Here is an 8,619-nt window from a genome sequence, read left to right on the forward strand (position 1 = left end):
GATGTAGATGAAGATGAATTGGGAGATACGATACTGCGTGAAGAATTTGACAGAGCACTAAAAGACCTGAGTCGAAACAAGGCCCCCGGAGTAGACAACATTCCATTGGAACTACTGACGGCCTTGGGAGAGCCAGTTCTGACAAAACTCTACCATCTGGTGAGCAAGATGTATGAGACAGGCGAAATACCCTCAGACCTCAAGAAGAATATAATAATTCCAATCCCAAAGAAAGCAGGTGTTGACAGATGTGAAAATTACCGGACTATCAGTTTAATAAGCCACAGCTGCAAAATACTAACGCGGAATATTTGCAGACGAATGGAAAAACTGGTAGAATCCGACCTCGGGGAGATCAGTTAGGATTCCGTAGAAATGTTGGAACACGTGAGGCAATACTGACCTTACGACTTATCTTAGAAGAAAGATTAAGGAAAGGAAAAACCTACGTTTCTAGCATTTGTATACTTAGAGAAAGCTTTTGACAATGTTGACTGGAATACTCTCTTTCAAATTATAAGGGTGGCAGGGGTAAAATACAGGGAGCGTAAGGCTATTTACACTCCTGGAAATTGAAATAAGAACACCGTGAATTCATTGTCCCAGGAAGGGGAAACTTTATTGACACATTCCTGGGGTCAGATACATCACATGATCACACTGACAGAACCACAGGCACATAGACACAGGCAACAGAGCATGCACAATGTCGGCACTAGTACAGTGTATATCCACCTTTCGCAGCAATGCAGGCTGCTATTCTCCCATGGAGACGATCGTAGAGATGCTGGATGTAGTCCTGTGGAACGGCTTGCCATGCCATTTCCACCTGGCGCCTCAGTTGGACCAGCGTTCGTGCTGGACGTGCAGACCGCGTGAGACGACGCTTCATCCAGTCCCAAACATGCTCAATGGGGGACAGATCCGGAGATCTTGCTGGCCAGGGTAGTTGACTTACACCTTCTAGAGCACGTTGGGTGGCACGGGATACATGCGGACGTGCATTGTCCTGTTGGAACAGCAAGTTCCCTTGCCGGTCTAGGAATGGTAGAACGATGGGTTCGATGACGGTTTGGATGTACCGTGCACTATTCAGTGTCCCCTCGACGATCACCAGTGGTGTACGGCCAGTGTAGGAGATCGCTCCCCACACCATGATGCCGGGTGTTGGCCCTGTGTGCCTCGGTCGTATGCAGTCCTGATTGTGGCGCTCACCTGCACGGCGCCAAACACGCATACGACCATCATTGGCACCAAGGCAGAAGCGACTCTCATCGCTGAAGACGACACGTCTCCATTCGTCCCTCCATTCACGCCTGTCGCAACACCACTGGAGGCGGGCTGCACGATGTTGGGGCGTGAGCGGAAGACGGCCTAACGGTGTGCGGGACCGTAGCCCAGCTTCATGGACACGGTTGCGAATGGTCCTCGCCGATACCCCAGGAGCAACAGTGTCTCTAATTTGCTGGGAAGTGGCGGTGCGGTCCCCTACGGCACTGCGTAGGATCCTACGGTCTTGGCGTGCATCCGTGCGTCGCTGCGGTCCGGTCCCAGGTCGACGGGCACGTGCACCTTCCGCCGACCACTGGCGACAACATCGATGTACTGTGGAGACCTCACGCCCCACGTGTTGAGCAATTCGGCGGTACGTCCACCCGGCCTCCCGCATGCCCACTATACGCCCTCGCTCAAAGTCCGTCAACTGCACATACGGTTCACGTCCACGCTGTCGCGGCATGCTACCAGTGTTAAAGACTGCGATGGAGCTCCGTATGCCACGGCAAACTGGCTGACACTGACGGCGGCGGTGCACAAATGCTGCGCAGCTAGCGCCATTCGACGGCCAACACCGCGGTTCCTGGTGTGTCCGCTGTGCCGTGCGTGTGATCATTGCTTGTACAGCCCTCTCGCAGTGTCCGGAGCAAGTATGGTGGGTTTGACACACCGGTGTCAATGTGTTCTTTTTTCCATTTCCAGGAGTGTACAATTTGTACAGAAACCAGATGGCAGTTATAAGAGTCGAGGGGCATGAAAGGGAAGCAGTGGTTGGGAAGGGAGTGAGACAAGGTTGTAGCCTCTCTCCGATGTTATTCAATCTGTATATTGAGCAAGCAGTAAAGGAAACAAAAGAAAAATTTGGAGTAGGTATTAAAATCCAGGGAGAAGAAATAAAAACTTTGAGGTTCGCCGATGACATTGTAATTCTGTCAGAGACAGCAAAGGACTTGGAAGAGCAGTTGAACGGAGTGGACAGTGTCTTGAAAGGAGGATATAAGATGAACATCAACAAAAGTAAAACGAGGATAATGGAATGTAGTCGAATTAAGTCGGGTGATGCTGCGGGAATTAGATTAGGAAATGAGACGCTTAAAGTAGTAAAGGAGTTTTGCTATTTGGGGAGCAAAACAACTGATGGTGGTCGAAGTAGTGAGGAAGAGAATTTTGTTAACATCGAGTATAGATTTAAGTGTCAGGAAGTTGTTTCTGAAAGTATTTGTATGGAGGGTAGCCATGTATGGAAGTGAAACATGGACAATAAATACACTCCTGGAAATGGAAAAAAGAACACATTGACACCGGTGTGTCAGACCCACCATACTTGCTCCGGACACTGCGAGAGGGCTGTACAAGCAATGATCACACGCACGGCACAGCGGACACACCAGGAACCGCGGTGTTGGCCGTCGAATGGCGCTAGCTGCGCAGCATTTGTGCACCGCCGCCGTCAGTGTCAGCCAGTTTGCCGTGGCATACGGAGCTCCATCGCAGTCTTTAACACTGGTAGCATGCCGCGACAGCGTGGACGTGAACCGTATGTGCAGTTGACGGACTTTGAGCGAGGGCGTATAGTGGGCATGCGCGAGGCCGGGTGGACGTACCGCCGAATTGTTCAACACGTGGGGCGTGAGGTCTCCACAGTACATCGATGTTGTCGCCAGTGGTCGGCGGAAGGTGCACGTGCCCGTCGACTTGGGACCGGACCGCAGCGACGCACGGATGCACGCCAAGACCGTAGGATCCTACGCAGTGCCGTAGGGGACCGCACCGCCACTTCCCAGCAAATTAGGGACACTGTTGCTCCTGGGGTATCGGTGAGGACCATTCGCAACCGTCTCCATGAAGCTGGGCTACGGTCCCGCACACCGTTAGGCCGTCTTCCGCTCACGCCCCAACATCGTGCAGCCCGCCTCCAGTGGTGTCGCGACAGGCGTTAATGGAGGGACGAATGGAGACGTGTCGTCTTCAGCGATGAGAGTCGCTTCTGCCTTGGTGCCAATGATGGTCGTATGCGTGTTTGGCGCCGTGCAGGTGAGCGCCACAATCAGGACTGCATACGACCGAGGCACACAGGGCCAACACCCGGCATCATGGTGTGGGGAGCGGTCTCCTACACTGACCGTACACCACTGGCGATCGTCGAGGGGACACTGAATAGTGCACGGTACATCCAAACCGTCATCGAACCCATCGTTCTACCATTCCTAGACCGGCAAGGGAACTTGCTGTTCCAACAGGACAATGCACGTCCGCATGTATCCCGTGCCACCCAACGTGCTCTAGAAGGTGTAAGTCAACTACCCTGGCCAGCAAGATCTCCGGATCTGTCCCCCATTGAGCATGTTTGGGACTGGATGAAGCGTCGTCTCACGCGGTCTGCACGTCCAGCACGAACGCTGGTCCAACTGAGGCGCCAGGTGGAAATGGCATGGCAAGCCGTTCCACAGGACTACATCCTGCATCTCTACGATCGTCTCCATGGGAGAATAGCAGCCTGCATTGCTGCGAAAGGTGGATATACACTGTACTAGTGCCGACATTGTGCATGCTCTGTTGCCTGTGTCTATGTGCCTGTGGTTCTGTCAGTGTGATCATGTGATGTATCTGACCCCAGGAATGTGTCAATAAAGTTTCCCTTTCCTGGGACAATGAATTCACGGTGTTCTTATTTCAATTTCCAGGAGTGTAGTTTGGACAAGAAGAGAATAGAAGCTTTCGAAATGTGGTGCTACAGAAGAATGTTGAAGATTAGGTGGGTAGATCATGTAACTAATGAGGAGGTGTTGAATAGGATTGGGGAGAAGAGAAGTTTGTGGCACAACTTGACTAGAGGAAGGAATCGGTTGGTAGGACATGTCCTGCGGCGTCAAGGGATCACAAATTTAGCATTGGAGGGCAGCGTGGAGGGTAAAAATCGTAGAGGGAGACAAACAGATGAATACACTAAACAGATTCAGAAGGATGTAGGTTGCAGTAGGTACTAGGAGATGAAGAAGCTTGCACAGGATAGATCAGCATGGAGAGCTGCATCATACCAGTCTCAGGACTGAAGACCACAACAACAACAACAACCCACCACCCTAATGATTAGTGGGTCCTAAGTGGTACAATGTTGTTATTTGCACCTAATTACATTTTTACTTGTAAGCTACAGACAGTATAGACAGTACAGGTTAATAAGCAAACTTAAGATCTATGTTAAGCTATACACACTAATACCTACTTATAAGTAATCTTAACTGCCTGCAGCGTCACATATGTGTCAATGTGGATATAAACCTACTGCAATGCCTTGCCCATCGAGCTAATTCCGATGAGCGTGCCCCTGACACTGGGCAGGCCCAAATTACTAATCGCTGCAGGTTCTTATTCCGGTATCTATTTCTAAATCCTACTAACTACTAACTAACCTACGCCAAGTACGGCGCATGTCATTACTGTGAAGCTAATGCACCCCACTCCCCCTTGCCCTGCACGTGGCGCATTCCAACTTACAAGTCGACTTGTCCACGCACAGGCGGTACAGTATCAGGGCACCAGGACACGTTCAGTAGTTTGCTATTGATCACGAATATCCCTCAAGTATGCTGTCAGAACTTTTCGTAATACCTCGTTAGCCAGATTATTCAAGGTTTGGAAAGTCTCATCGTGTCTCAGCAAGTCGTACGTGTCGTTGTTTGGTAGTTGCTGTCGTAATGTAGCTGCTACATCATCGAAAAGGGGGTACTCGTAAACCACATGGTCGGGAGTCCTGTCCGATGCGCCACAGTCACACGCGGGCTTAGCCCTCTCCCGAAACCGGCATAAATTTGTCGGACAGGGTCCATGACCAGTGAGAAAATGAATTAAACCCTGGGTTTGGCTCAAAATACCTCATACCTAACCTTTCTTTCACATTTGGTAAGAGTCGGAAAGTTCTTCTACCAGATTCGTCCGTTTCCCATGATTCCTGCCATAGTTCTTCGCCCCTTTTCCTTATCTCACCCTTGTCCCTAGCCCGAACTCCCAAAATGTTTTCTATTTTCATATTACCACCTTTCTTAGCCCAATACCGTGCTGCTTGCTCCCTAATTTTGATGTCCAGAGTACAGAGCCCCATTATCACTAATAGGGCCCCTCCTGGAGATGTCCTATAAGCCCACACAGATCTTAACAACATGTTTCTCACTGTCATGGCGGGCACCACCCTTGTGAGTTGCCTAGAACCGCCTAGAACCGCCTAGAACCGCTCGGCCACCTCGGCCGGCTGACTACTAGGAAGATGCGGGATCCACATATGGAAAATGTGGTTCAAATCTTCTTGAGGCCATCAAGTTTTAGGTTTTCGATGGTGTGCCAAAGCTGCTTAAGGCAAACGCCGAGGCACATTGACGGACGTGGAAAGTTTACACAGGTAGTGGTCAAACCTTTTTGCTCGGGAGACAATACTGACCAAGTGGGTTGGCACCTCGGGCCGCATATGTATCGATATTGTTATTACTTACAAGGGAACCTCCCCATCGCACCCCCCTCAGATTTAGTTATAAGTTGGCACAGTAGATAGGCCTTGAAAAACTGAACACACAGCAATCGAGAAAACAGGAAGAAGTTGTGTGGAACTATGAAAAAATGAGCAAAATATATAAACTGAGTAGTCCATGTGCAACATCAAGGATAACACAAACACAGGAGCGTCGTGGTCCCGTGGTTAGTGTGAGTAGCTGCCGAATGAGAGGTGCTTAGTTCAAGTCTTCCCTCGAGTGAAAAGTTTATTTTTTTATTTTCAGTTTATGTGACAAACTATTATGTTTTCATCAGTGTTTTGGGAGTGATTATCACATCCACAAGAAAACCTAAATCGGGCAAGGTAGAAGAATCTTTTTACCCATTCGCCAAGTGTACAAGTTGGGTGGGTCGAAAAAAAATTCCTGTCATGTGACACACATGTCGTCACCTGTCTCGTATAGAATATATCAGACGTGTTTTTCTGTGGAGGAATCGGTTGACCTATGACCTTGCGATCAAATGTTTTCGGTTCCCATTGGAGAGGCACGTCCTTTCGTCTACTAATCGCACGGTTTTGCGGTGCGGTCGCAAAACACAGACACTAAACTTATTACAGTGAACAGTGACGTCAATGAACGAACGGACAGATCATAACTTTGCGAAAATAAAGAAAGAAAATTTTTCACTCGAAGGAAGACTTGAACCGAGAACCTCTCGTTCTGCAGCTGCTCACTCTAACCACGAAACCAAGGCGCTACTAGGCCTGCGCTTTCCTTGACGTTGCCTATGTTGCACATGGATTACTCTGTTTGTATATTTTGCTTATTTTTTCATAGTTCCACACAACTTCTTCCTGTTTTCTCGATTGATCTGTGTTCAGTTTTTCAAGGCCTATCCACTGTGCCAACTTATAACTAAATCTGAAGGGGGTGCGATGGGGAGGTTCCCTTGTTAGTAACCAACATAAATTAGTATGTTCTGAGCCCTCAGCAGAACAGCTATTGTAAGCGCGCGATAAATCGTTCGCCGGACCGCAAGATCTGATCGATAAAAGGCGGCACCATTCGGAACACATCGTGTCGACCGTTGTCTGTTTGCTGACACCCTCAGTGCCCCCAAAGTTGTGACACTGCAATTGCCCAACGAAGGTTTGTGTTGTCTGTGGGATCGGATGACTGATGAATAACAGTAATTGTACTTACGTTTAAATGCATTATGCAATATGAGACTCGATTACAATTGATATTCCTTGCTACAAATATGTACCTTATTTAAAGATGACCGTCCGTATAACGAGGATTGACGAATTAATGTTAGTGCCCTTTGAAACTTATGCCACAGAAGCTCACTGGTAGAAGGCGCACATGCACATTAAACTTCTGCCCTTTTTCTTTTATGAAAAATGTTCCAACGTGAATTGAGAGGACCCTAAATGTAGGATCTGTGATGAGGGTGAAGAAACTGCATCACACCTAATCTTCAAATGGTTGGAGAGTAAAAGACACAGAATTATCGGGATAACGGATAACTAGACCTGAAGAAATCGTGTCTAACAAAAAACTGGCAGAGGGACTCCTCGCACTATTTAAAGGCACTGGTTGGCTTTACTAGATATACAGGGAGCGATCCTCACAGTAAACCTAGTTTCGGTGCGGGCAGTGGCGGGTCAGACCTAAGCTGTTTTAGCTACCCTGTTAAAATCAGTCAATGAAGGTTAAGCACATTTTAACACATTACTGTCTCAAAAGCACTTTTTCCTTACTGGAAAATAAAACAACGGTCTTCAGAAGCTCTCAATGTTAGTTGACGTTGTTGCATTCGGCTGTTAGTTGCCACAGAATATTATTGTAAAATACAGGTGAGAGCCGCGAACCGCATGCCACATGCAGCCCGCGGGCCTCAACTTCACGACCGCTGTGTTACACGATGAATTCCTCCACTGCACGTTACCATCAGACTTTAACTGACTATTGTTGCCAAAGAAGATACAATGTTTATAATCAACATTGGAAAGATGTTACTCTTCTACACTGAGGCACAAGTATGCCATCTTTGACAGCGTAGTGGCAATGAAATAAAAAGGTGAAAAAATGAACAATAAATGAATATAATGGGAGCAAATCAGTGAAAACATTAACATTAAATTCGATATTACATGTGGAAAGTGATACAGAAATAGAGTAAAAGATAAAATTGACAGCTGTAACAGTAGAATATGTGGAGTAAATAGGAAACCACAACAGATTAAAAGTAAATAAGAACAAGAAAAGAGAGGAATAGAAACGAACAGGCAGCATGGGGAAGTTCAGAAGAGAGGAAGCGGTCAGATGTTTGTTGATTTACAGGGTTATCAACAGGTTGAGTTTTTGGCCTTTATTTGCTAAATGAAAGACTTGGCACTGTGGGTGGTAGATGTGGCTCTTATTCAGTAGATACTCGGCAAACGTTCCAGCTCCGTTCATGTTCATCCAGCGTAGTTGCTATGTCCCTGTGTGATTGGCTAACATAGAACCTATCACAATCAGGAAAAGTAATTTTGTATATCCTACTGTTGGCTTGTAAATGGACCTTATCTTTGGTACACTGGGCTGCGGTGTTCGTCACATAGTAGGAAATCCAATAGTTGCAGGGTTTCAGTTCTTTTGCTACATTATGTGACACGTGCCCTAAGCATGCTATTGTACATCACTTCCTGAAATCTGTGGAAGAAGCAGCAGAGGTGTAATTTTCGATTCTGGTTTCCTGCGTAAAATGGTGTCCGTTGAATAGGATAGTAGCCATTGGTTGAGGCGATAAATTTTCTAAAATCTAATTGTGCTTTGGAATCTGCTTTGAAATCTTCTTTGTACATATATG

The sequence above is a fragment of the Schistocerca cancellata genome, chromosome 8 (genome assembly GCF_023864275.1).
Source record: "Schistocerca cancellata isolate TAMUIC-IGC-003103 chromosome 8, iqSchCanc2.1, whole genome shotgun sequence".
NCBI lineage: Eukaryota > Metazoa > Arthropoda > Insecta > Orthoptera > Acrididae > Schistocerca > Schistocerca cancellata.